At 43.2% G+C, this 26745-nt stretch overlaps 1 pseudogene; it reads left to right on the top strand.

The window, feature by feature from the left end:
- The first annotated feature begins 1162 nt into the window (after window positions 1–1162).
- LOC120028692 lies at window positions 1163–21483 on the top strand (annotated as a pseudogene).
- The last annotated feature ends 5262 nt before the right edge of the window (window positions 21484–26745 follow it).

Raw genomic sequence — 26745 nt, 5'->3', positions numbered from 1 at the left:
TTTAGCTAATGTTATCTAAATTTGTTCGTGGCTAACAGTTGACGTGAAAATCATGCCTAACAAAGCCCAATGTGGCCTACCTGACAAACGCTAGCTAGCTAATTACCAGACATTAGTCTACTCTATACAGCAGCTAGCTAGTGTAATTGGCTATTTCCACGTCTTAGTTTAGGCAAATTATTAACGTTAGCTTAACTAGATTACAAGTGGACAACTGAAGCATAACACTAACGTTACTGTACCTAAAAAAAACAAGACCAAGTCAGTGAAATCTTCTATACACAGGTGACATTTTTATTCACTCGTTAACGTTAGTGATATAGCTATTTAGTTAGCCATATTGTAGCTACATAATCATAGATTATTCAATTGATTATAACTCTCGATTTGTAAAATAAACTAAACATTACACTTTCAACTGTTGCTGGTCAATTTGGACTACTGCGTGTAGCCTACATGGCACTAATGATAACGTGGCTCTGATTGGCTACTTCAGTGCTATGACTTTATTTTGCACATTTACCTCCATCTTTTTCTAGTTCTCGGTAACAGTTGATTTACTTTTGAGCTCAGTTTGACAATACTGACAGCCTGTAACGTCACAATTTTTGTCCGTCTTTTAGTTACACGCACTTTACGGAAAACGTAACAGTTCATTTCTCGATAATTGAGTGAAAATCGATGCATGTTGTCAGCTTATGTTAGACAAAATCACTCTATTTGACAAGGGGAGATTCAAGTTAGACAGCTAATTCAGTTTTGTTAAATTGCAATTTCGTGTCAAGTATTTTCTATTATTTTGGGTTATGGGTACATCTCTGAATATCGCTTATATACACCTATGCTACAGTTAAAACGAAACATATTTAGCAAAGAAACTAAAACAACACTTTTAGATCTGTGGTCTTATCAGACAGCACAGACTGGCAATTTATTTGCAGCTTTATAATTGACTGGGTAACCGATTTATGACCCGAGGTTAAGTTAACTCAGAGTAGCAATCAATATACTTTGGATAAAATGCCCGATGGTGATAGGAGATGACGGAGGGGGGTAACGGTGCTTCACGTTGACTATCAATTGTGGAGAAGTGATTGACAAGCGAAAACACCTAATGGATTTTACTTTTACTCATGTGATTTGAATTATATATTTTAGATTCTAAATCATGACATTCAAAACGTCGAAAAGTATAACTACTTCCAAGCCAAGAGGGAAAGGATCGCAGCCTCGGGATGACTCCGAAGACGAGTTGGACATAAAGAAGCGAACTCCAATGGCCAAGAGGCTCCGCCGACAAATGGTAAGTAACAAAGGGTGTTTTGGTGTCTGCATCTAAATAAGTTGCGCGTCTACTCAATGGCAACGTGTTTTGTTGAATGTAACGTTAAGTGCGTGATGGTTGAGTCCAACTGGCACAGTTGTGGTAGTTGTTGTCTTGATTCATAACACGTAGCTTGCTGGCTAGTTTTTCAAACGTGAGCATGGCATTAATAAATGTCTCTTGTGATTTTTGAGATGATTATAATGGTGGCGTGTGCGCGTTTGTCTCCAGCCTGCGCAACTAGCAAGGTAATTTATGTTTGGATATGAATGCGTTTTAAACGATTCGATCTTCTTGAAGGATGGTTATGATTTTCTATCTTTCGACTTATTTAACGTTGGGCAGCGGTTTGTCAAGAAAACTTCGTCTGAAAACAATAACCGTATTTGACATGTTGTCTACTCTTGATTTAGAAAGTATTATGGTTGCAGCGTTTGTTGGCCGCGAACTATTGTCAGGGTCATTTAATTTTTTTTTTTTTACTGAGCACAACAATAGACTTGAGACCAAACGTTTTGTCATTGTGATATGGTACCATAATCGGTATGTATTTGCAGCAAGGCTCGATTTTTATTAATTTGTTTTGATTGGAAAGTAGGTTTTAGTGTGGGGGAAACAACGTGGAATCAGATGTCCGAAATATAATGAAAATTGTTGTCGTTGGTGAGTGCATATTGTGTATTTGCTTTGCAATGTGAGCGTTTGTGAAAGGGGTTACTTCAAGCGTTCGTTTATGATTACGTTAATCTAGTTATAATTTAGTTTTGTTTAACAAAGGGATAACATTCGATCTTCCTCTGAGTCTTTGTTCCTCCACTGTGACTTGTTCTATAATGCTTATGTTTTGTTTGTTTGTTTTTTTTTGTTTCACCACCCCTCCCCCATACACCAGTGTCCCCACCTGAAATGAATCGCACTGGGGAATAAAAGTTAAACTCTTTGCCCTAGCTCCCGGGGAGGGTGCCGAGGCTGTTGATAATCGAAGTTTGGAGGAGATTCTTGGTAGCATCCCTCCACCCCCGCCCCCAGCAATGACCAATGAACCAGGCGCTCCTTGCTTGATGATTACACATATAGTTAATTAGAACGTCAAATCCTATGCTGGCGAGCAGATTCTGGGCCCTTTCCATAAGGTACGAAAAAGCATACTAACTCCCCGTTATGGCTCTTGTGACACTGGGAATTGTGGTTTTGTGTTTTAATCATTGCCTCAGTATGGGGTGTTGTCCATTTCCTTAACTTTTATTTATATATATTTGTATCTTCAGTGACAGCAGCATTTGGATAGTTGTAATTTAATTGTTGATTATTTTACCGGATAAAGTTGTCTCCATAGTTTGCAGCATATCATACTCCTCCATTTTGGCTTTGTGTGTGTGTGTGTGTGTGTGTGTGTGTGTGTGTGTGTGTGTTTTTCACACTAGTGGTGATCTAGCTGTGTCTTGTCCTCAAAAAGATACAACATAGGGGGACAGTTAGTGGGAAATCCTATCACATTTTCTTAGTTTTTCTCTTTATTGTATCATGGACACAGGTGCAATAAAATATCTTAAATACACCCACTGAGGTTAGAGGCCCACCATTTTAATCCAGCAGAATTTTCTAGTTATTCAAAGCGGTCTAAAATTGTATTGTGAATACGGTTTCTATTTAATTAAGTTTGATTTGAACAGATTGTAAGTACAGATTGTAAGTACATTTTTATTTTCCACCCACTTCATTTCTCTTTTTTTCTCTCCCTTCCCTAGCGTTTTTCTTGTATCATTGGTCCAAATGGCAGTGGGAAGTCCAACGTGATAGATTCAATGCTCTTTGTGTTTGGCTATAGGGCTCAAAAAATCAGATCCAAAAAACTCTGTGCTGATTCACAGCTCTGACCAGCACAAGGATGTGCAGAGCTACACTGTGGAAGTGCATTTTCAGAACATTACTGACAAGGTAACACACACTTACTTGCTCAGCTGTAACAAAACAATTTAACATTTTATAAGAGATTTGGGTAAAGTGGCAGAATCGTATTATTTTTATTTTTTATATATGTGTTATTTTAGGGTGTAGCTTTAATTGTCTTGTATGCATTTGGTTTAGTATTTTATTTTTATTTATTTTTTATTTTTTACAATGACTGCAACACTCAGAATAGACATTTGAAGTTAACTGACAATCAAGTAAATTACAAACCTTGCCATTGTTCCTTTATTTTTGTGATTTTATATTGATTAGGACCTCAAGTTTTTTTTCTTCAGTTTAGTGGTGGTTAAATGAATGTTAGTGGACAATACAGTTTCTCCTTTTCTGTGCAAACCTAGAATACTGTATATATTAATTGTATGCAGAGTAAGAAATATTTTTCCAAAATTGTAAAACCACTGGGGGTGTAGTACGGTAATTATCGACATAATTGACATTTAATGTAAAATAATCTCTTTGCAGCCAAGCTGTTTTTTGTCAATTCGATACAACCATCTCCTAACACTGCAGTGTTAAGCCTACACACAATATATATTTCTCTATTTAAAAAGTTGAACATGTTATAGCTATTCTGTTTTTGCCCCCCCCTTCATTTCTTGACAATGTGTTGACAACATCATTTATTTCCTGTTGTCTCAAAATTAGTTGAATTTAATAAACCATATGAATCTTACTTTTTAATAAATGTGCAAGTTAAATACATTTTAAATGATTACTTGTATCACACCAATATCTGTTTGCAGCAACATTTCTGTGGTTGAGGCTTCACTTTCGTATGTAGGTGTGTGTTTAGCTGGTTACTTGCCTATATTTGGGAGGGTTGTATTGCTAAGCATTTTTATTTTTTGTCTTGTGTGTTCTGAAGAATGGATCTAAGCTGGTGTGTTTCTTGTGCCCCTCCCCCTCTGAGTCAGGAAGGAGATGACTACGAAGTCATCCCCAACAGCAAGTTCTATGTTTCCAGAACTGCCAGCAAAGACAATTCCTCGTCCTACCACATCAATGGCAAGAAGGCCACTTTCAAAGATGTGGGGACTCTGCTGCGTAGCCATGGCATTGACCTGGACCACAACAGATTTCTGATTTTACAGGTAATTAAATAGTTATTCATTTTTAGTTTTCTTTTCAGTTTGTCTTTGATCCCTCCTGTGTCACACATCCCATCCTGTAAAAGCTTTGCTGCTCAGACTTGACCCCTTTCACTATGAGGAAAACCGGTATTATGCCTGTGTGAGTCACCTGTTAAGTGTGAAACGGTCTTGAACTGCTATAGCAGCGCATCATGGTTTGAAACAATGTTGGAAAGGTGCGAACCATCATTTGCTGCTTTAGTATTTTAAGGAAAATCTAACATTCCTGGAATTGTCTAGTGGGTGAATGGAGACACAGGTCAGTTTGGCCCCCCTTTACCTGCCACGCTATAGCAGCACGTAAATATTGGCGTGAGAATACAGACCCCGACCCCAATATTAGCTGTGCTGCTTCAGTGTGGCAGGATCAAGCATCCACTCTTCATTTCTATCATTTGAGTGCATGATTATGTCTTCAGTTTGGATTTTGTTGCAATTATCTTTCATGGAATGTAATGCCAATGTCAACATGTGTAGTTGTTCAAAGACATATAATTTTTGTTTGCGTTGGGTCATATTTGCTGCTTTTTGACAGTCACTGTCCAAATGAATACATTTGAGATATTTTTATCAATACAGTTTTGGAACATCCCTGTGGTGTTCAGCTTGGTTTGTAGACTCCTCCAGGGGTTGTTTGAAGAACAAGCCAGTCCACTTGTTGCACAATACAGTTCTGGGGGTTTTCTAGTACCTATCAACTCTTGGATGAATGAGATGACTAGTTTTTAGTGAATATTAGATGTTTTGCTGCATTTTATAATATTTATTTTGGGAGAAGATGCAGGTTCTGTCCTGATTTGTAAAATGTTCTTCATCTCCTCTCTTCTGGAATTTTCAGGGTTTTTTTGTGTTTTTTTTGAGCTCACTAAATATGACAGGGTTGTTCTGACTGAGGCAAGAAGCTTCAGTTTGTTCTCCAAAGTCACAGGCCTACGGCTCAGGGGAAGGTTCCTATTTAGTGCACTGGTCAGGCAGAGCAGGAAAATGCTTTTCACACACACACACACACACAGAGAGAGAGAGAGAGGATTAAAACAAGATTGACCATTCTGAAAATTATATAGGTCATCATTCAGGCTTGTGTTTAATAAATGTTTCAAGGACGGTTCAGTCAAGGACTATTACCCCATGTCTATGACATAGAAAGGAAATTCATAATTTTATTAAAACACAGGCACCAGTTACATTTGCCAGATGCCCCTTTTAGTTTATGTATTTATTTATTGACCTCATAAAATATAAAACCTTTATTGTAGTGGTTCCAATTGATGAGATGTTTGGTTCTATGTTTAAGTGATTATTATAGTTTTGCCTTTCATTGTTTTGTCATGGATATGGGCAAATGTTCTCTGTGTTGTGGGTGCAGTAAAAGTTATTATTTGAGGCTCAGGTGTGTGTGTGTGTGGGCTGAGACGTTGTGTAAGAAGTACATTACATTAAAATGCCCAAATGTACTGCAAATAGCCCATTTGACTGGCTGCCCATGAAAACTAGGGTTATATCATAAAGGAGAGGTTAACGTGTTTTAATGAGGGGTTATCATAACATCAGCAAAGTTTCCTCAATACTTTAGTGAGCAGAGCAACCAATTTGTTTAAAATCAATAATTAAATTGCTGTTTGAGATTCACACAAGTTGCTCTCTTTCTGGTTTTAGCCCAGGTTAGTTTGAATTGCATTTTAACTTGCTTCCGAAGGGGGGAATTAAGAAAATATATTTCAGGTATTTTTCCCCTCGTTGCTTTTCAGACGTTAGAAAGTTGAAAAAAAGTATAAACCCACTCAATGTCAATTCTGGGATGGTAATCAGGTGGTCTCAAACACAAAATGTATCCAAGGTGTGTGTTTGTAGAGTTTATGGTGAGAAGAAGCTATAACCGTGTGTCCTTGCTTGCGTCTCTCCCTCCCTGTGCATTGGTCAGGGTGAGGTGGAGTAGATAGCCATGATGAAGCCCAAGGGGCAGACGGAGCATGATGAGGGCATGCTGGAATACCTGGAGGACATCATTGGCTCCTGCCGCCTGAAGCAGCCCATCCACACCCTGAGGCGCTGTGTGGAGCTCCTCAACGGGGAGAGAAGGTGAGAAACAACCCCAGTAACAAGACATTGGTCCATTTGTTGTATTTATAAAAAATAAAATATATATATATATACATTTTTCCTTTTTGAAATGATGATGGTTTCCCTTGTGGGGGTGTGTTAGGGAGGCTTGTTTCACTGTGAAATCTGTGAGGTATGCTGTGTCTTGGCCAGAATGACTGCCCCTGGCCTGACACCTGCCTCTTCTTACAAGGTAGCAAATTATCTCCATACACACACCTCAGAGATTGCTGTATCTAGGCTAATCCCCTTGCTTGTTAGTTACTTTTTTAAATTTATTGTTGTGCCAAAAACAATTGCTTTGCAGTCAGTCATTTAATTATTATTTTTAAAGCGCGGTTGAGAGAAGGAATAAGAACGGGATGCGCAAGTCATATTTTTTGGTAATCGAAGGCATTTAATGACCAGCCATAGATCAGATTTTTATTAGAAATGTGTTAGTAATTATGTGAGCAGGGGGTGAAGTTTGGCTGATAATTACCTGATATTTGTTAATATATTTCTTTGTATTGCAGTACTAGTGACATTGTTGTTTGGGCATGGTGTTGGAGTTACAGTGTACCAGCCAGGTTGACAGAGTAGGGTTTCATTTGAAGTGAAATACTGGATGTCTGGTGAAGCCAGCCGGTTCAGTAAATCTCTTGCAGGCTACACTAATATCACATCACTAATTAGGCCTGTTTAGAAGAAAAAAAGTTTCTCCCTGTACTGTAATGTATTAACTAATTGGTCTGTCTTGTGATTGTTTTTATTACTTTAACATATCTATGATTTTTCATATGGGTGACATGATTTACACTTTTTGGTTCATGCAGCTTTACAGTAGTCAATAGATTTAGTATTCAGAAATCTGCATTTTCATAACGCAGAACAAATCTGCATTTTAAACCATTTCACCTGTTTTATATTGAAAGTCAAGTGTTTTTTTGCATCAATAGTGATCAGGGGCATGCAACTATAATTTCTTTACACAAAATACATTAGTGCAACGCAATAGGCAGACTAGCTTTGTTTTCATCAGATGAGAAGTGCAAAGCTAGCAGACGTTTGTGAGTGGTGGAATTTGATTGGGCAAGATGAGAGCAAAGCTATTTCATCCAAGTGGAGAAGTGTAACCGAAGCACAAAATTAGTCCTTTTACATTCATGATTTGGAACAAAGCCTGACTGAAGCAGAGCAGAATTTACAATAAGAAGCATTTTAGATCTGCGTTTGTAAACGCGTTAAGTTATTTTATCTGTGTTAACGTAATGCCTGCAGTAGATATAGCAGTAAAAAAAAAAAATGGCAATACCACATACACAGGGTCAAATGCTTTATTTGAGTCATGACCGGTTTTGACTAGCCTCATTAAATAAGATTATAGGTTGATCTTATGGCATTGTGCAGTGTAGCATCCTATCACACTTCTGCCTTTATCCGAGTTCTATCGTTTCCCTTTACTCTGCATTTGTCTATATTTGATTAAGTCACGTATGCCTTTTGACTGACTAAAAATGGCAATTTTGGTATTGAAGCCAAATTAACCCTAGCTTGTGGAGTAAAATGTTATTTTTTGGGAAAGCTCAGAGTTTATCAATAAATGTCCGGCATGGTCAATCACAGTGCGAAAAAAAAATTCTGAGCATACCTGAGAAGGAACAAAAGTAAATTCAAAGATTTTATTCAGGGATTGATCTTATGACAATTCAGCATGAATGTTTAAGTCAGAGGTGCTGTAGCCTTTGTCTTCCTGTTTCATAATTTTGTGGACCATGTGTTACAGCTAAACAGGGTCAAAATGGTGGAGAAGGAGAAGACTGCTCTGGTGGGAGAGACGAACACAGTCGTGGAGTTCCTCACTCTGGAGAATGATATTTTCAAACAAAAGAGCCAGCTCTGCCAGTACTGTGTGTGAGTATTACAACCACACAGGGTGTTGCTAAATGTAGTGTCTTTTACTAACAGGAAATCAGGTTTGAAAGAATCTGGGAGGAAGTGATGATGCAGTTGGGTGTAATTACCACAGGTGGTCACTTTTAAGAGTTTATATATCCATGTTGACCAGAGTGCGATTGTTTCTTTGTTAGCCATGACTTCCAGAAGAGAGTGGCAAACAAAGAGGAGGAGAAGCAGAGGATCCAGGATGACACCAAGGAACTCACAGAGAAGAACAACATCGCTGAAGAACCAAGATCTGAAAAATGTGAAGTAGGCCTTTCTATTTTTTATTTGTTATTCATGGGTTTTGTTGCTTACATGGAAATTGACACCAAAGGGACACATGTATGAGCAAAATATAGTCCTAATGTAAAATGAATGTCAGTCTTCGGTGCAATAATGTTATGAAATGGAAAATGTTCATGGACCTGCTGGCAACCAGTGATACAGAAAAGCAAAATTAGCAGTAATTTGTTTGATTGCCATTCATAATGTCCATGTTGTGATTTTTCTCCCAGGAAACAAGGAAAGCTGACCAAGTACATTGAGTTCCAGAAGGAGAAGTTTACCCAGCTGGACCTGCAGGATGTGGAGGTCTGAGAGAAACTGAAGCACACCAAGAGTAAAAACCAAGAAACTACAGAAACAACTGGAGAAGGACAAGGTGTGTTTAGGTGTGCATGTGTCCCTTTTCCTGTGAACATAATTCAGGTCTCTAGAATCGATGCTTCAGTGATTCCATTTCAGGGGGGTTTTGTAACTTTGACCATTTATTATATTGGCCAATCTCTGTGTACATGGGTAGCTCATGGTGGCTCTCCAAATCTATACGTTAGGAGGCTGTGATTGTGGTGAATGTGCTACATAACTTACAGGTCATACTCATAAACAAACACAATGGTGCTCTGTCCTCTCAAGACAGGCCAGCACCAATGGCCTGACACTTCACTTTTATTCTGTTGATTTTGTCCCCTGGCCAAAGTGAAACACGGCCACTCGTAATACAGTTTCCCTCTATACAAACACAAGGCCTGTTGTGCTGAGGCCCTGGAGAAGGCATTGCCCAGGGGTTTACAGATGACCTTATTAGTAATTGCCATATTGCTTAATTACCCATTTTATAATTACTTGCATCAATGTCACAAATAAACAAGCGTGTTCATTTTTATTACGTTAACTTGCGTGGGATTGGCTCTAGGTGGGAAAGGGTGTGTAGCCCACGTTTTAATATATATTTTTCTGTGTCATGAGGTCCCCCTTGATAAAATTATATTGTTACATTGCTGAGACTAAAATGAGTTGATAAAGTGGCTGGTATACCCAATTTATTTAATAAGAGAAACTCCTCCAGTTGGCCACTAGGGGGTAAAACTTAAACGCAAACCCTCCAAAGCATGACTGCTTGGCTCTGCTGCCTCTCACTCACTTTCTCCCATGCTCTTTTCTCTCCTCCATGGGCTCCCTTTTTCTCTCCACACTCAATATGCTCCAAGTCTCCCTTCCTTTCTCTGCCCCTGTTCTGCAGCCTGTATGATACAGCACCAGTGGCTGTGATTTGGCAGTGTTGGGTTGTGGAGGCCGGGTAGAGCAGAGCAGTCCTCTGGGGAGCCGTGTTCTGCAGTGTGGTAGTGAAGTATGGCCTTGTGTAACACTACCAGCAGCCACATTCACTCTTCACCCACAGTTAACCCTGCTAGCATGGCTTCCTCCACTCCCTCTGCTACTCCCTCTCACCACCCAGCACACTGGAGAGAGGTGCAGTTCACACAGACTGCCTGCCAGTCTGATGGCGGTGCTGCTAACTCTGTCTGCTAGTTGATTTTAAAAGAGTATATTTTGGTCTTTCCTGGTTTTCTAAGGTTGTACCTCCCCTAGAGTCTCATATTTTCTTTACCCTCTGTCAGCTGGAGGAGGTGCGTAACGTGCCGGCCAGCAGTGAGAAGATCATTTCTGAGGCGTCCGCTCACAGGGAGGTGTTGGAGAAACAGAATTGGAAGGAGAAGGAGAGACTGAAGGACGTGATGGAAAGTCTGAAGGAGGAGACCAATGGCCTGCAGCAGGAGAAGAAGGTGGGTGTCTTTCATTATCAGGAATTGCTGATTCGTTTGAAGTAGGAAACACTATTCCTGATTTAATTGAATTTGACCAGTATCCTTTTCCCCCTGGTATTCCATGTTTTCTGATCACATAATCGTGTGGCTGTTATTCCCATGGCTCCGTCCCCAGACTGGAGAAGGAGCTGATGGAGCTGAGTAAGGCTGTGAACGTGACACGCTCCCATCAGGACGTGGCCCAGTCTGAGCTGGACATCTACCTGAGTCGCCACAACACCGCTCTGACCCAGCTGAACATGGCCACGCAGTCCCTGCAGATCGCCTCCGACACCATCAAAGAGCTGCAGGTCAAAATACCCCAGTGTGAGCAGGAGCTCAAGAAGGTAGGTTAGTGTGTGTGTGTGTGGGAGGGTCTCAAGCGTCGAGCTGTTCTTAAGGTTATGGGTGGACTGGGACTTGTGGCAGTAAGATGGAAGTATTTCAGGTTTCTGGATGACTGTGTGCTGACCATGTATCTCTGTCTGCTCCAGGATGAGGCGGAGCTGGAGCTGCTGCTGCAAGCAGATGGTCAGACCAGGGAGCTGGTGAGGGGACATGAGGCGGAGGAGGCCAAGAGCTCCCTGTCCTCTAACCGCAGCAGGGGGAAGGTGCTGGACGCCCTCATGCAGCAGAAGAGGAGCGGCAAGATCCCCGGCATCCTGGGACGACTAGTGAGGACCATGTCCATGAATAGACTACACCAGGGGTGTCAACCTCATTCCATGGAGGGCCTAGTGTCTGCTGGCTTTGTTTTTGCTTTTCAATGAAGACCTAGACCAGTGGTTCCCAAACTGTGGGGCGCCTAGGGGAGGTGCGAAGGGTCGGTGAGGGGATCCGGCTTTCAACCTACTATTGAAAGTTGTAATGGTAGCATGCACAAGGTGCTATTTTGAAATTGGGTGGTGCGGCATCAGTTTTCCTCTTGTCATGTTAGAGCTATTTATAACTGGTTAGAAATGTCCAGATCAACTAGCCCATGTCAGTTAACGTGTTTTAGCTAGGTTTTTTAGCCCATAGATTTAGTTGTAATGTTTGTCACTCAAATATCACAACTAAACATTAGACATGGCAACATTTATAGAAAATTGGAAGAAAATTTGCTTTAAAACTGCCAAATGTTCTCTGCACCGCATGACAAAATGTGTAGAATTGCATGAAATAAGCTTTGAACCTGCAAGATGTTCTCCTCGCCAACAAGAGGGGTGTGAACAGTTTGACATTAACAGTGCTTCTGCTCATAGAGATAGACATGGCGCGCTGAGTGGGTGCAGGATTTTCCCCAATGCTGGAAGGGAGGCCTGAGTGAAAAAGTTTGGGAACCCCTGACATAGAGAACCAGGTGAGGGGAGTTCCCTACTAATCAGTGACCTTAATTCATCAATCAAGTATAAGGGAGGAGCAAAAACCGGCGGACACTTGGCCCTCTGTGGAATGAGTTTGACACGTGGGCTACACAGATGACATGTGGCAGCTGAGAGATGCACACACACTCAGTGAGACTGTGTTCTTGTCCCGACAGGGTGATCTTGGGGCCATCGATGAGAAGTATGACATCGCCATCTCATCCAGCTGTGGCTCTCTGGACAACATCCTGGTGGACAGCATCGACAGCCCAGAAATGTATCAACTTCCTCAAGGCCCAGAATATCGGAGTGGCCAAGGTGAGAACAATTCTCAAACTCCTGTGGCCTCTTATCAATATTGTGTAGAAAATATTATAAAAATACTACTTACGAACGGAGTTTAGAATGGTTGTACGCATAGAAAGAGTGATTTACAAAACAGTCCTACACGCTTCATACGCACACTGGTAAGAGAGAACCATTGATAAATACCAATTGTTCTCAGCCTCAGTGCTCATGCACGACTTTGGCCATTTGCATTTCGAAAAGCCCCTAATTAACCATATATGGTCAATCATCCATTTAAAGCCAGTGGGGAATATTCAATGCCGTACCTTAAAATACAACGGTGCAACCAAAAAAAAACGTAGGAAAAGAATCGGACTGAAATGGAGGTGCTAGTGTCAGAGATTGGGCATAACCAAAAGGTTTTATTTGGCTCGTTCAGTTGTGGCTTGACCAGTGTAAAATAAAAACATGGCTACAAAGAGAGGACCGATGGCAAATATAGGCAACACTCACCAGTTAGCTAACCATCCATCCTCAACAGCTCCCTCCTGTAGGTTTTTAGGCCAGCATTGCTGTTCTGCAGAATGAACGATTTTGTGCGTTCCACCTGGCTAATAGCCAACACATTCAGCAGTGTCTCTTGCGTCTCACTCCTGCACATTAAGAGTGAAAACTGTCTGTTCATAGTTCAAATCATTTTGGGGTAGTTATTTAATGGCGGTGGTCGCCGTCTATTGCACCGTTCGTATTTGGGAACCTATTGGTGGCATCATGGCAAAGAAACCCCTCTTGACTTCAACCTCTTGTGCGATGGTGTATGGAAACTGTATGTGTTAAACATTGGCTTATCAAGGGCTGTGAGATGCCAATTTGGCAAGATCCCGTTGAAAGTGCCTGTTGCTAAAACCCTAAGGGTAGATAGTACTTAGATGTGCACCGGAATGGCATGCGTTGGTCTTTTTAAAGCAGGTCCTTGCAAAAATCCTGTAAATTGTTTTTGGGAAACGACATCTGATGACCCAATCTGTAGAAGTCCCACCTGTCTCTTAACGTGCTCTCTTGAGGAATGTGGTGTGTGCCTAATTTTCCAGCAGAGCAACATCAGCTATCTCTCATTCGATTTCCCATTGTCTTATAGTATTTCAACAATGGTTTCACACCTGCCTCTAATTAAAAAAGTTACTGTACTTTATATGGATTATCATCATAACAAATGCACTGATGTGGTCATTTTATGATATAGCTACCCTGTCAAGATATGTTGCATGAATTCACAATGGAAATACAATGACATTTAAACATTTAATTATTGCTCACATTTTCCCCATTCCCTTATTCCACCACAAATGTTCATATTGCTAAATCTCACAATTACATTTGGATTATTTTTGTTTGACTTTTTCTCCCCAATTTCGTGGTACTAAATTGGTAGTTAATCTTGTCCCATCGCTACAACTCCCGTACGGACTTGGTAGTGGCGAAGGTCATGCGTCCTCCAAAACACAACCCTGTCAAGCTGCAATGCTTCTTGACACACTGCACGCTTAACCCGGAAGCCCGCCGCACCAATGTGTCAGAGGAAACGCCGTATGACTGAAGTCAGTTTGCAGGTGCCAGGCCAGCCACAAGGAGTCTCTAGAGCGCGATGGAACAAGGACATGCCGGCCAAATCCTCCCCTAACCCGGACGACGCTGAGCCAATTGTGCGCCACCTTATGGGTCTCCCGGTCACGGCCGGCCAGCTGTGATACAGCCTGGGATCAGACCCGGAGCTGTGTTAATGCAGTACCTTAGAATGCTGCGCCACTCGGGAGGCCCTATAAATCTCACACTTTGCGTGGAAATGATTCCACGCTGGTTAACCCACAAATTTGTACTAGAGGTCGACCGATTAATCGGAATGGCCGATTTAATTAGGGCCGATTTCAAGTTTTCATAACATTTGCAAATCGGTAATTTTGGAAGGCGTTTAAAAAAAAAAAAAAAATTTTTTTTTTAACTAGGCAAGTCAGTTAAGAACACATTCTTATTTTCAATGACGGCCTAGGAACGGTGGATTAACTGCCTTGTTCAGGGGCAGAAAGACCTATTTTTACCTTGTCAGCTCAGGGATTCAATCTTGCAACCTTATGGTTAACTAGTCCAACGCTCTAACCACCTGCCTTACGAGGAGCCCGCCTGTTACGCGAATGCAGTAAGAAGCCAAGGTAAGTTGCTAGCTAGCATTAAACGCATCTTATAAAAAAACAATCAATCAATCATAATCACTAGTTAACTACACATGGTTGATGATATTAATAGTTTATCTAGCGTGTCCTGCGTTGCATATAATCGATGCAGTGTGCATTTGTGTTAAAGGACTGTCGTTGCTCCAACGTGTACCTAACCATAAACATCAATGCCTTTCTTAAAAGCAATACACAGAAGTTTGTATTTTTAAACATGCATATTTAGCTAAAAGAAATCCAAGTTAGCAGGTAATATTAACCAGGTGAAATTGTGTCACTTCTCTTACGTTCATTGCACGCAGAGTCAGAGTATATGCAACAGTTTGGGTCGCCTGGCTCATTGTGAACTAATTTGCCAGAATTTTACGTAATTATGACATAACATTGAAGGTTGTGCAATGTAACAGGAATATTTAGACTGATGGATGCCACCCGTTAGATAAAATACGGAACGGTTCTGTATTTCACTGAAAGAATAAACGTTTTGTTTTCGAGATGATAGTTTCCGGATTTGACCATATTAATGACCTAAGGCTCGTATTTCTGTGTGTTATTATGTTATAATTAAGTCTATGATTTGATAGAACAGTCTGACTGAGCGATGGTAGACACCAGTAGGCTCGTAAGCATTCATTCAAACAGCACTTTTGTGCGTTTTGCCAGCAGCTTCAAACTTTAAGCCAACTCCTGAGATTAGGCTGGTGTAACCGATGTGAAATGGCTAGCTAGTTAGCGGGGTGCGCGCTAATAGCGTTTCAAACGTCACTCGCTCTGAGACTTGGAGTAGTTGTTCCCCTTGCTCTGCATGGGTAACGCTGCTTCGAGGGTGGCTGTTGTCGATGTGTTCCTGGTTCAAGCCCAGGTAGCGGCGAGGAGAGGGATGGAAGCTATACTGTTACACTGGCAATACTAAAGTGCCTATAAGAACATCCAATAGTCAAAGGTATATGAAATACAAAGGTTATAGAGAGAAATAGTCCTATAATTCATATAACTACAACCTATAACTTCTTACCTGGGAATATTGAAAACTCATGTTAAAAGGAACCACCAGCTTTCATATGTTCTGAACAAGGAACTTAAACGTTAGCTTTCTTACATGGCACATATTGCACTTTTACTTCTCCAACACTTTGTTTTTGCATTATTTATTTGAGGCTAAAATGATTTTATTAAGTTAAAATAAGTGTTCATTCAGTATTGTCATTATTACAAATACATTTTAAAAAATCGACCTCTCTTGCAGAAATTACTATGTTGCAGGTTTTACACTGTCAGTTCGAGTCATCAGGACATTGATCTGGTTCAATTTCAACTTTGTTACAGTATACCCCAGTCTCACTTTACTAGCCTTTCTCTCTTATGGGTTTGCTGCATAGACAACTTGTACAAAGCCTTTAACCTCTAACACTCTGACATCCACTCTTTTCCTGTCTCAGATGGTGTGGGAGAATAAGATGGGGCCCATCTCCATCCCAGAGAACATCCCTTGCCTGTTTGACATGGTGCGGGTGCAGGATGAGACTATGAAGCCAGCCTTCTACTTTGCCCTGAGGGACACCCTGGTGGCCAAGTACCTGGAGTAGGCAACACTACTCGCCTTCCAGAAGGACAAACACTGGAGAGTGGTCACCATGCAGGGACAGATCATAGAGATGGCTGGTGGGTAGACCGAGCGGGAGCTCATCTCTTCTCAGTGTCTCTATAGATGGTCTATATGGATGACATGTCTGACACTATGCTCTGTCCCGTCTCAGGTACCATGACTGAAGGTGGAGGGAGAGTGATGCGGGGCAGGATGGGCTCCATCGGCACTGAGGTCACCCAGCAGGAGGTGAGAGATCTTTTGGACACTCTTCTAGAGGTTTCTCTGGCCTCCAATCACTGTTATGGCTCACTTTAAGCTCTGCTGTGGTTAATGACCTACTGTCTTATTTTTGTGTTTCAGCTGGACTGTATGGAGAGCAAGCTGATTGAGAAGGTGGTGTAGCTGCAGGGCTGCCAGGAGAGGAAGCTGCAGCTGGAGGAGAAAGTCCAGAGACTCTGACAGCAGCTCAGAGACATGAAGAACACACCAATAGCATGCAGGTAACACAGTATACAGATATGAAATGTATTTGATGTTGGTGTAATTCTTGTTCATCAGACTTGTTTAGGTAAAGCTGAATGTATGTTTTTTTTTGGCTTGCTCGTAATGCCGGCTTGCTGTCTCGATGTTCGTCTTTCTAGATTCGCCCCTCTTGATTTGGTTTGTATTATGTGTACCATCTACACAGCAACAACTATTGCCCAACAGTCATAATTACCTGCAATATGCAATAGCCTATGAAGCACAAGTTCTTCATACACAGGCGCACACATTTTATTTTAATATAGGCCTAATGTTCAATAGTTTTGTCATCAGTAATGATTTGATGGGATAAATGGTCTCTAGACTGAATTGGCTATTGCTCCTGTCAGATCGACCAGATTATTATTTGCAATCATTGTAACAGGCTCTCAGGTACGCTTTTTTGTAATTGACGTGTTTTGTTTTTTTAAATTGCAGAGTGAAAAGTAAAGGGAGACTTGTCAGAACCTGGCCTTGGGATGGAGGGGGGAAAGACTGTTAACTTTTAAACTCAATACTACTGTTTTCATTTTTGTAAAGCAGTTTGTTAAACAGGCAAAGCTAAATGGTGACTGGTGATTACGGGGAAGCAAGAGTCACTTGCGCAATGTGTAGCCTAAGATTGGAGGTGGAGCCGACCTGTCGCCCACACTCCTTGTTTGCTCCACCGCAGTTCACCAGCTGATGTAGGTTGTGTGCCCGTGTCGTGCGTCCTTCCCACTGCTAGAAAACCAAACCCTCGCTGCTAATATTCTGCTTATCATATAGCTTATCGAGTACAAGTCACCAATGGTCGAGCCACGCGTAATGAAAATTAGGACTAGAGTACTACAACACTTGAGGCTGGTGATTGCGAGTGAGGTTGTGCTTGACTGTGTGTTTCTTCTCAGAGCTTGGCAGAGCAGGAGGCTCACCTGAAGCCTCAAATTAAAGAGCTAGAGGCCAATGTCCTGGCTGCTACCCCCGACAAGAACAAACAGAAAGTTGGAGAAGACCCTGAAGGACTTCCAGAAAGGTGAGAACTTTGAACCCCAAATGTAACGTGAAGTCACTTAGAAATTGCAGGCTACACTGTCAGTTCTAGTCTTCAGGACAATGATCTGGCTCAATTTGAGCTTTGCTACCGTGAACCCCAGTTTGACTCCACTAGGCATTCTACCTCAAGGCTTGCTGCGGCGACAAATGGTACATACAACTAGGGGTGTGCCGATCTCGTCCTACTTGTAATTGTATCCGTTTTGTCACACTTGATACTCGTAATCGCTTTAAATGCCAGTAAAGCCTATACCTCAAGTGTGCTATCACAGAGCGCATCGCTATGCTCACTCACTCACATATTGTTCAAATCAAAGAAATGAGCCCAACAGCTGAAAATGCACATGATTGATTTACTTAAGTCCTATTAAATGAAAAATAAATAATGCATGGCTGGCTACTGCTGCCTGTGTTTATTCCAGACACAAATTTAGGTAAATTGCTTGCCCCATATATTGTTTCACTTACGAGAAGAGCAAAACTTCTCTCCTGACACTTACGGCTCAACCTACACCCCGCCAATTTAGTTATTTAGAGCGCCCAGCGCTTCACACTTTCAATAATGTGCAACTGCAGCCTGCAATTTCGGGTGTTCCTGCATGTGGACATTCCTGCGTCTGCAAAGGACACTGCCTACCGGTCGCCCCCGCCTCCAGCTAGCACCGCAGGCGGGAGCGACACCTGCTGTGTACCAGAGAAAACCATGCCGACAGACGGGGGCGAAGGACACAGCCTACCGCTAGCTTCTCCAGGACACAGCCTACCGCTAGCTTCTCCAGGACACAGCCTACCGCTAGCTTCTCCAGGACACAGCCTACCGCTAGCTTCTCCAGGACACAGCCTACCGCTAGCTTCTCCAGGACACAGCCTACCGCTAGCTTCTCCAGGACACAGCCTACCGCTAGCTTCTCCAGGACACAGCCTACCGCTAGCTTCTCCAGGACACAGCCTACCGCTAGCTTCTCCAGGACACAGCCTACCGCTAGCTTCTCCAGGACACAGCCTACCGCTAGCTTCTCCAGGACACAGCCTACCGCTAGCTTCTCCAGGACACAGCCTACCGCTAGCTTCTCCAGGACACAGCCTACCGCTAGCTTCTCCAGGACACAGCCTACCGCTAGCTTCTCCAGGACACAGCCTACCGCTAGCTTCTCCAGGACACAGCCTACCGCTAGCTTCTCCAGGACACAGCCAGCTGGGGTGACACTGTGTGCTAGCTAGGGGGGAAAGGTGGAGGCGGAACGCACTGAATTTCAGGCTGCAGTTGCACCCTTCTCCATACTAAGTGATGGTAAGATCTCTAGATCCGTTACGATAGTGGTTTTGTCCGAGTATTTGGCACACCCCAAATACACGCTTAACCCTGCTCCTTTCTCATATATATAACTTCCTCTCTTTTCTCGCGCTCTCAGACTTTGAGGCAGCTTCCGGTAAGGCAGGGAAGGTGGTGAAGAGGCTCCACACCCTCATTGTGGACATCAACAGCCACAAGTTGAAGGCCCAGCAGGACAAACTGGACGAGGTCAACAAGGAGCTGGATGACTGCTCCTCAGCCATCACCAAGGCCCAGGTAGCCATCAAGAACGCAGTGCGTTAAGTGTTTATACACGTGCTCTCTCACACGCACACACACACACAGCGCCCATCTGGCAAAGGCTTCTGGTTGTGAAGCTATTAGGGAAAAGCTCAGATAAGCCCCAGCTGATGGCTGCTGCTCTCCTCCACAGTAACCTGAAGAAGTGTGAAGACAGTGTGAGTCGCCTGGAGGGAGAGCTGGAGGAGACTGAAGAGCCGGCAGATCATCTTAAGAGGCTGGAGGAGAATGGGGAGATCATGAAGGACTGCCAGGAGGCTGCGGCACTGCCGGAGGTGCAGGAGCGGCACCAGGGGGTGGTGAGGGAGATCAACGCCCTGCAGGAGCACGCTCTACAGGAAGAGTCCCTCAGCGTCCGACTTCGGGAGGAGCAGATGGACACCTCCATCACCGAACACACCAACAAGATCGAACACTGGCAGAGGTGGGTGTTGTGTGCATGTGAGATTCATGCATGCTTTGTTGTTACCCTGTTGGTTTGGTGTGTCTTAGAGGTCAACCAAACATTCAGCTAGTTACAGTGCATCAGTGTTCTATGCATTACCTGTGGAACAGTATCATCATCTGACTTAAATATTTTTCCTCTTCTCTGCTATTTACATTTTAGTCATTGAGCAGATACTCTTATCCAGAGCGACTTAGTAGTTCCATTCATCTTAACATTGATATGTGGTTGTCCCACCTAGCTGTCATAGTAAGAACATTTTCCAGCAAAGTCAGCTAGGACTGACCATCTGAGTCCCGTCCTCCTCAGGCCTCTAAGCTCTCCCTTCACGCCATTGAGGACAAACCAGCGGAGGCGCTGACCTGGCGGCCATCAAGGGGCCTGACGTCATCACCAACCAGATCTCCCTGACGGAGGCCCGCTGTGCCCAGATGAAGCCCAACCTGGGAGCCATTGCAGAGTACAAGAAAGTACACACCAAGCTCTCTCTAGGTCTAATCAAGCACCTTGACACCCTGTTTTTACTCTTGTCTGCGCTCTCTCAAGTTTATTTCCCTCTAAGAGAAGGTAGTCATTGTGGGTCATGTCTCTCTATAGGAGGAACTGTGTGGCTGAGATCAGAGAGAGACAACTTCAAGCGTGGATGTGAGGACCTGCGCAAGCAGAGGCTCAACGAGTTCATGGCTGGCTTCAACATCACCAACAAGCTGAAGGAGAACTACCAGATGCTGACACTAGGGGGTAACGCTGAGCTGGAGCTAGTCAACAGCCTGGACCCCTTCTCTGAGGGCATCATGTTCAGGTCAGCAGACACTTTGGCCCAACCGGCTGTTTGACATTTTTATATCTATGATTTGTGAAGACAGCTCTGGATAGGTCTTTCAATCGTGTGAATTTTATCACCAAAACGTACCTAGCCCCAACCCAGTATCCCCTTCTAATTTAATTGTTTTATTGCTCTATTCGTTAAATCTATGAATGACTCTGGCTCATCCTCTTCTCTCTGTCCATGGCCACAGTGTGCATCCCCCTAAGAAGAGCTGGAAGAAGATTTTCAACCTGTCTGGAGGAGAGAAGACCCTGAGCTCTCTGGCCCTGGTGTTTGCTCTGCACCACTTCAAGCCCACACCCCTCTACTTCATGGATGAGATTAATGCAGCCCTGGACTTCAAGAATGTCTCCATCGTGGCCTGTTACATTTATGTGAGTTTCACATGCACACACAGCAGTTCATGGGAACTCTATTCCACGTGAAACAGCTTTGAATAGTATTTGCCATTATACTCCTAATTCTATGCTGCTGTGCTTGACTCAGTGAGGGACATGGGGTCAGCTCATCTGTGTTAATCGTTAGTATTGTATAATGGGAGCTTATTGAAGGCGCTATGGTAAGGTGTACAGCCTATTGTGAGAAATCACCCGTTTTGCAAAGCCCTCTGTTGGCAGTATGTTGGTCCATTGTTTACTCCTGTCACGGCGGTTGGTGGTTAATTCTTCCCAGGCCACTGTTTAAAAGAGCTTGACTCACATAAGCATGTAAAAAATGTGATACTTGAGATTTACAGCCTTTGACTTCCCATTGATTGAATATTAATTTATTTCCCTACAGGAGCAAACCAAGAATGCTCAGTTCATCATCTCCCTGAGGAACAACATGTTTGAGATTGCTGACCGTCTGATCGGCATCAACAAAACCCACAACACCACCAAGTGGAATCAATCCTAAAGCCATTCTTAGAACAGCAGTGACTCTGTTTTCCCCCCTTAGCCACTCCTAGTAAGACAGAAATATTAAATGTAGGTCTCTTTCACACCATGTATATAAAACCATGGCTTTAACCTATTCTAATGCCATCACACTGTCTTTTTTACTGATGAAGTTAATAAATATTTTATCACCGATCTTTGAATACTATAACCCTAAATTGGACATGTTGCACTGAAACTTGTGGGGAAGTACTATCACAATGAGCTTTTGGTCTTCCATCATTTAGATAAAAACCCTGAAGACTGGCTATGTTCATCAGTGAGGAGCTGAGTGGTAATTGATATGGATTTCATGCCTCATTGACAATACTAGCAAGCACTGCTTATGCAAAAAACATTCTGAGCAACTTGCTCACAAGATACAGTTGAAGTCATTAACTTGTTTTTCAACCACTCCACAAATGTTTTGGCAAGTCGGTTAGGACATCTACTTTGTGCATGACAAGTCATTTTTCCAACAATTGTTTAGATTATTTCACTTATAATTCACAATTCCAGTGGGTGAAGTTTACTGTGCCTCTAAACAGCTTGGAAAATAACAAATGATGTCATGGCTAAAAAAGCTTCTGATAGGCTAATTGACATCCTTTGAGTCAATTGGAGGTGCACCTGTATTTCAAGGCCAAACTCAGTGCCTCTTTGCTTGACGTCATGGGGGGAAAATGTATAGACCTCCAAGTCTGGTTCATCCTTGGGAGCAATTTCCAAACGCCTGAAGGTACCACGTTCATCTGTACAAACAATAGTACACAAATATTAACACCATTGGACCACGCAGCCGTCATACCGCTCAGGAAGGAGACATGTTCTGTCTCCAAGAGATGAATGTACTTTGGTGCGAAAAGTGCAAATCAATCCTAGAACAACAGCAAAGGACCTTGTGAAGATGCTGGAGGAAACGGGTACAAAAGTATCTATATCCACAGTAAAACGAGTCCTATATCTACATAACCTGAAAGGCTGCTCGGCAAGGAAGAAGCCACATCTCTAAAACCGCCATAAAAAAGCCAGACTACGGTTTGCAACTGCACATGGGGACAAAGATTGTACTTTTTGGAGCAATGTCCTCTGGTTTGATGAAACAAAAATAGAACTTTGGCAATAATGACCATTTATGTTTGGAGGAAAAAGGGGTCTTGCAAGCCGAAGAACACCATCCCAACCATGAAGCACGGGGGTGGCAGCATCATGTTGTGGGGGGACTGGTGCACTTCACAAAATGGATGGCATGAGGAAGGACAATTATGTGGATATATTGAAGCAACATCTCAAGACATCAGGCAGGAAGTTACAGCTTGGTCACAGACCCCAAGCATACTTCCAAAGTTGTGGCAAAATGGCTTAAGGACAACAAAGTCAAGGTATTGGAGTGGCCATCACAAAGCCCTGACCTCAATCCTATTGGAAATTTGTGGGCAGAACTGAAAAAGCATGTGTGAGCAAGGAGGCCTACAAACCTGACTCAGTTACACCAGCTCTGTCAGGAGGAATGGGCCAAAATTCACCCAACTTATTGTGGGAAGTTTGTGGAAGGCTACCTGAAACGTTTGACCCAAGTTAAAGGCAATGCTACCAAATACTAATTGAGTCTACGTAAACTTCTGACCCACTGAGAATGTGATGAAAGAAATGAAAGCTGAAATAAATCATTATCTCTACTATTATTCTGACATTTCAAATTCTTAAAATAAAGTGGTGATCCTAACTGACCTAAGACAGGGAATGTTTACTAGGATTAAATGTCAGGAATTGTGAATAACTGAGTTTAAATGTATTTGGCTAAGGTGTATGTAAACTTCTGACTTCAACTAAGTGCACTACAATTGGGATATCTCTGGAGCAACACACAAACCACTCATCCTGTCTTGCCATTAATTGAGGTATCACGAGATTAGTGTAAGAAATATTTTGAAGTACAGTACACATTGTAGTTGACTTGATTTAACAGAAGGCTTTTCTGGTGAAGGTTAAATAGCTGGAGTTAAATGTCAGTCCTATAGTATTATTTATTACAGTATACTACATGTAGAGTTATAGAATGTCTTTGAAAAAGCTGTACTTTTAAGGCTTATGGTGAAATAACAGCTTCCAATCTGCTGAATGCATTTTGGGATTTTTGAAAAGTTTGGTTTTCACTTTGTGGTACATGAGGCAGTATCTTCCTTTGATGAGCTTTAGCTGGGGTCAGGGTTAGTTCCAGAAGTAACGCCTGTGTTTTCTGTCAACTGTATCCTGCTGCATCAGGAAAGCTCCAATCACTAGGCACAATTAGCATAAATTCCAAACCAAAGGAGTGTAACCTTACATCACCAGGTGCTTGGGTCCTTCCTGAAGTGAAGACCTGTCTTTCTGTCATGAGCTTGAAGGATGCCAGCTGTTGGTAGGTGTTCTCCCCCAGTGTGGAGAAGAAAGAGCTGCACCTCCACTGTCTGTGCGTACAGGAAGCCTGCTGTCTTCCATAGTGAGGCGATCAGTTTGCTACTTAGGCCGTGTACCATCTGACTGAGCTTGGACAGCAGGGAGAAGCCCAGAGATGCTCCCCAACAGGATTCACCCACGCAGGAGCACCACAGGGGGAGTGGGCTGGAGCTGCAGCAACAGATCATGGGCCCAGCCTCCAGGGTGACTCCCTGCCTCTGGCCTAAGAACCGTCATCAGAATGGTGGGCTTGGCACAGCAGAAGAACCAAGGCACCGGCTCTTCCACCAGCCCTACGATGGTGCTCAGCAGCACAAGGGTGATGAGGGATTTGGGCAGGGGTGGATTTACCAGCGCCTCCACCTCCCAGAACAGGTAGAACTTCTCCAGTAAGACCAGGGGAGAGTCTTCGTCCTCCACGGCCGAGCCCAGAGACAACAGGTCCAGCTGCTCCTCCTGTGTGGAAGGGTGGCACCATCATATACAATCAAAGCTGAGGAAGTAATGTCATGACAATAACACTGACCCAGGCTATACTTACCTGCAGCTCCAGCCTCTGAATGAGTGGGTCATAGGCCAGAAACACCTCCACGTGTGCGGTGTCCAGGGCCCCCATGAAAGCCTCTTTATTCCTGGCAAGCACAAGCTCCAGCCCATGGAAGTACTGTTACACAGCCTGCCGGCCCTGCCTCACTAGGCCCTCACAGCTGGCCTTCTGCTCCCCCAGCTCACACACCTTCAGGTAAACTATCCAGAAGACTACAAAATGGTAAATTGGTCAAAAGCATTAAATCCATTATTACAGGTAAATACTGGTAAAAGTGATAATGGTGCCAGAGGGGATGGCTGCTGTTTTTACGGGCTCCTAACCAACTGTTATTTTGTTCGTTTTTTTCGCAACTAATTTTGTACATAATGTTGCTGCTACCGTCTGACCGAAAAGAGCTTCTGGACATCAGAACAGCGTTTACTCACCTCGACCTGGAGAAAGATTTTTTTCTTCAACGTGTCCGACCCGAAGAATTAACTGCTTTGTCGACAAGGCCTAAATCTTGTCGTCCACGTGAAGAAAAGATTGAGGAAAAGGGGGAGGAGGGTGGGGTGTCTTGTAAGAATTTGCCGAGAGTAGGTAAACCACCACTACCCTCCGTATTATTGGCCAATGTGCAATCATTTGAAAACAAACTGGACGATCTATGATTAAGACTATCCTACCAACGGGACATTAACTATCTTAAGTCTCACCGAGACGTGGCTGAACGACGACATGCATAATATAAAGCTGGCTGGCTGGCTTCTCCGTGCATCGGCAGGACAGAGCAGCTACGCCTGGTAATATGAGGGGCGGGGGTGTGTCTATTTGTCTATCTGCTGGTGTGTGATGTCTAACATTAACAAAGTCTCGAGGTATTACTTGCCTGAGGTAGAATACCTCATGATAAGCTGTAGACCACACTATCTACCAAGAGTTCTCATCTATATTATTTGTAGCCGTCTATTTACCAACACAAATCGATGCTGGCACTGAGACCGCACTCAACGAGCTGTATAAAGGCAAACAAGAAAATGCTCATCCAAAATCGGCACTCCTAGTGCCCGGGAAATTTAATGCTAATTTAAATCCGTTACCTAATTTCTACCAGCATGTCACATGTGCAACTAGAGGAAAACAAACTCTAGACCACCTTTAATCCACACACAGATGGATACAAAGCTCGCCCTCCATTTGGCAAATCTCACCATAATTCTATCCTCCTGATTCCTGCTTACAAGCAAAAACTAAAGCAGGAAGTACCAGTGACGTGGATGCTATGCTACAGGAATGTTTTGCTAGCGCAGACTGGAATATGTTCTGGGATTCATCCAATGGCATTGGAGTATACCACCTCAGCCATCGACTTCATCAATAAGTGCATAGACGACGTCGTCCCCACAGGGACCGTATGTACATATCCCAACCAGAAGCCATGGATTACAGGCAACATCCGCAACTCTCGGCAGCCGAAGTGAGCAAGACCTTTAAACAGGTGAACATTCACAAAGCCGCGGGGCCAGATGGATTACCAGGATGTGTACTCCGAGCATGCGCTGACCAACTGGCAAGTGTCTTCTGACATTTTTAACCTTTCCCTGACCGAGTCTGTAATACCTACATGTTTTTCACAGACCACCACCCTGTGCCCAAGATAGCGAAGGTAACCTACCTAAATGATTACCGCTCCGTAGCACTCACGTTGGTAGCCATGAAGTGCTTTGAAAGGCTGGTCATGGCTCACATCAACACCATCATACCGGAAACCCTAGACCCACTCCAATTCGCATACCGCCGCAACATATCCACAGATGACGCAATCTCAATCGCACTCCACACTGCTCTTTCCCACCTGGACAAAAGGAACACCTATGAGAATGCTGTTCATTGACTACAGCTCAGCATTCAACACCATAGCACCCACAAAGCTCATCACTAAGCTAAGGACACTGGGACTAAACACCTCCCTCTGCAAATGGATCCTGGATCCTGAAGGGCCACTGCCGGGTGGTACGGGTAGGCAACAACAGATCTGCCATACTGATCCTCAACACTGGGGCCCCTTAGGGGTGCGTGTGCCAAGCACAACTCCAACACCATCATTAAGTTTGCTGATGACACAACAGTGGTAGGGAGGAGGTCCGAGACCTGGCAGTGTGGTGCCAGGACAACAACCTCTCCCTCAATGTGAGCAAGACAAATGAGCTGATCGTGGACTATAGGAAAAGGAGGGCCAAACAGGCAGTTTGTTCAATTGGCACCTCAGGTTAGATTGCACCGCTCACATGATGCTGCACAACACCTGAGTGACACTTCTTGTTGAAATAATATCATGACAGTTAGTGGTCTGACCAGGTCTAGAATGATATTTCGCTTAAAGGTGTTAATTAATTTGGATTTATCACGAAATTTAGGCTTCAAGTGTTAACTTCCTATTTGTGCGGCAC

Source organism: Salvelinus namaycush, chromosome 34, assembly GCF_016432855.1.
Source record: "Salvelinus namaycush isolate Seneca chromosome 34, SaNama_1.0, whole genome shotgun sequence".
In the NCBI taxonomy this organism is placed as follows: Eukaryota; Metazoa; Chordata; class Actinopteri; order Salmoniformes; family Salmonidae; genus Salvelinus; species Salvelinus namaycush.
Note: the sequence above shows the minus strand (reverse complement) of the source record. Positions and strands in the feature narration are given on the sequence as shown.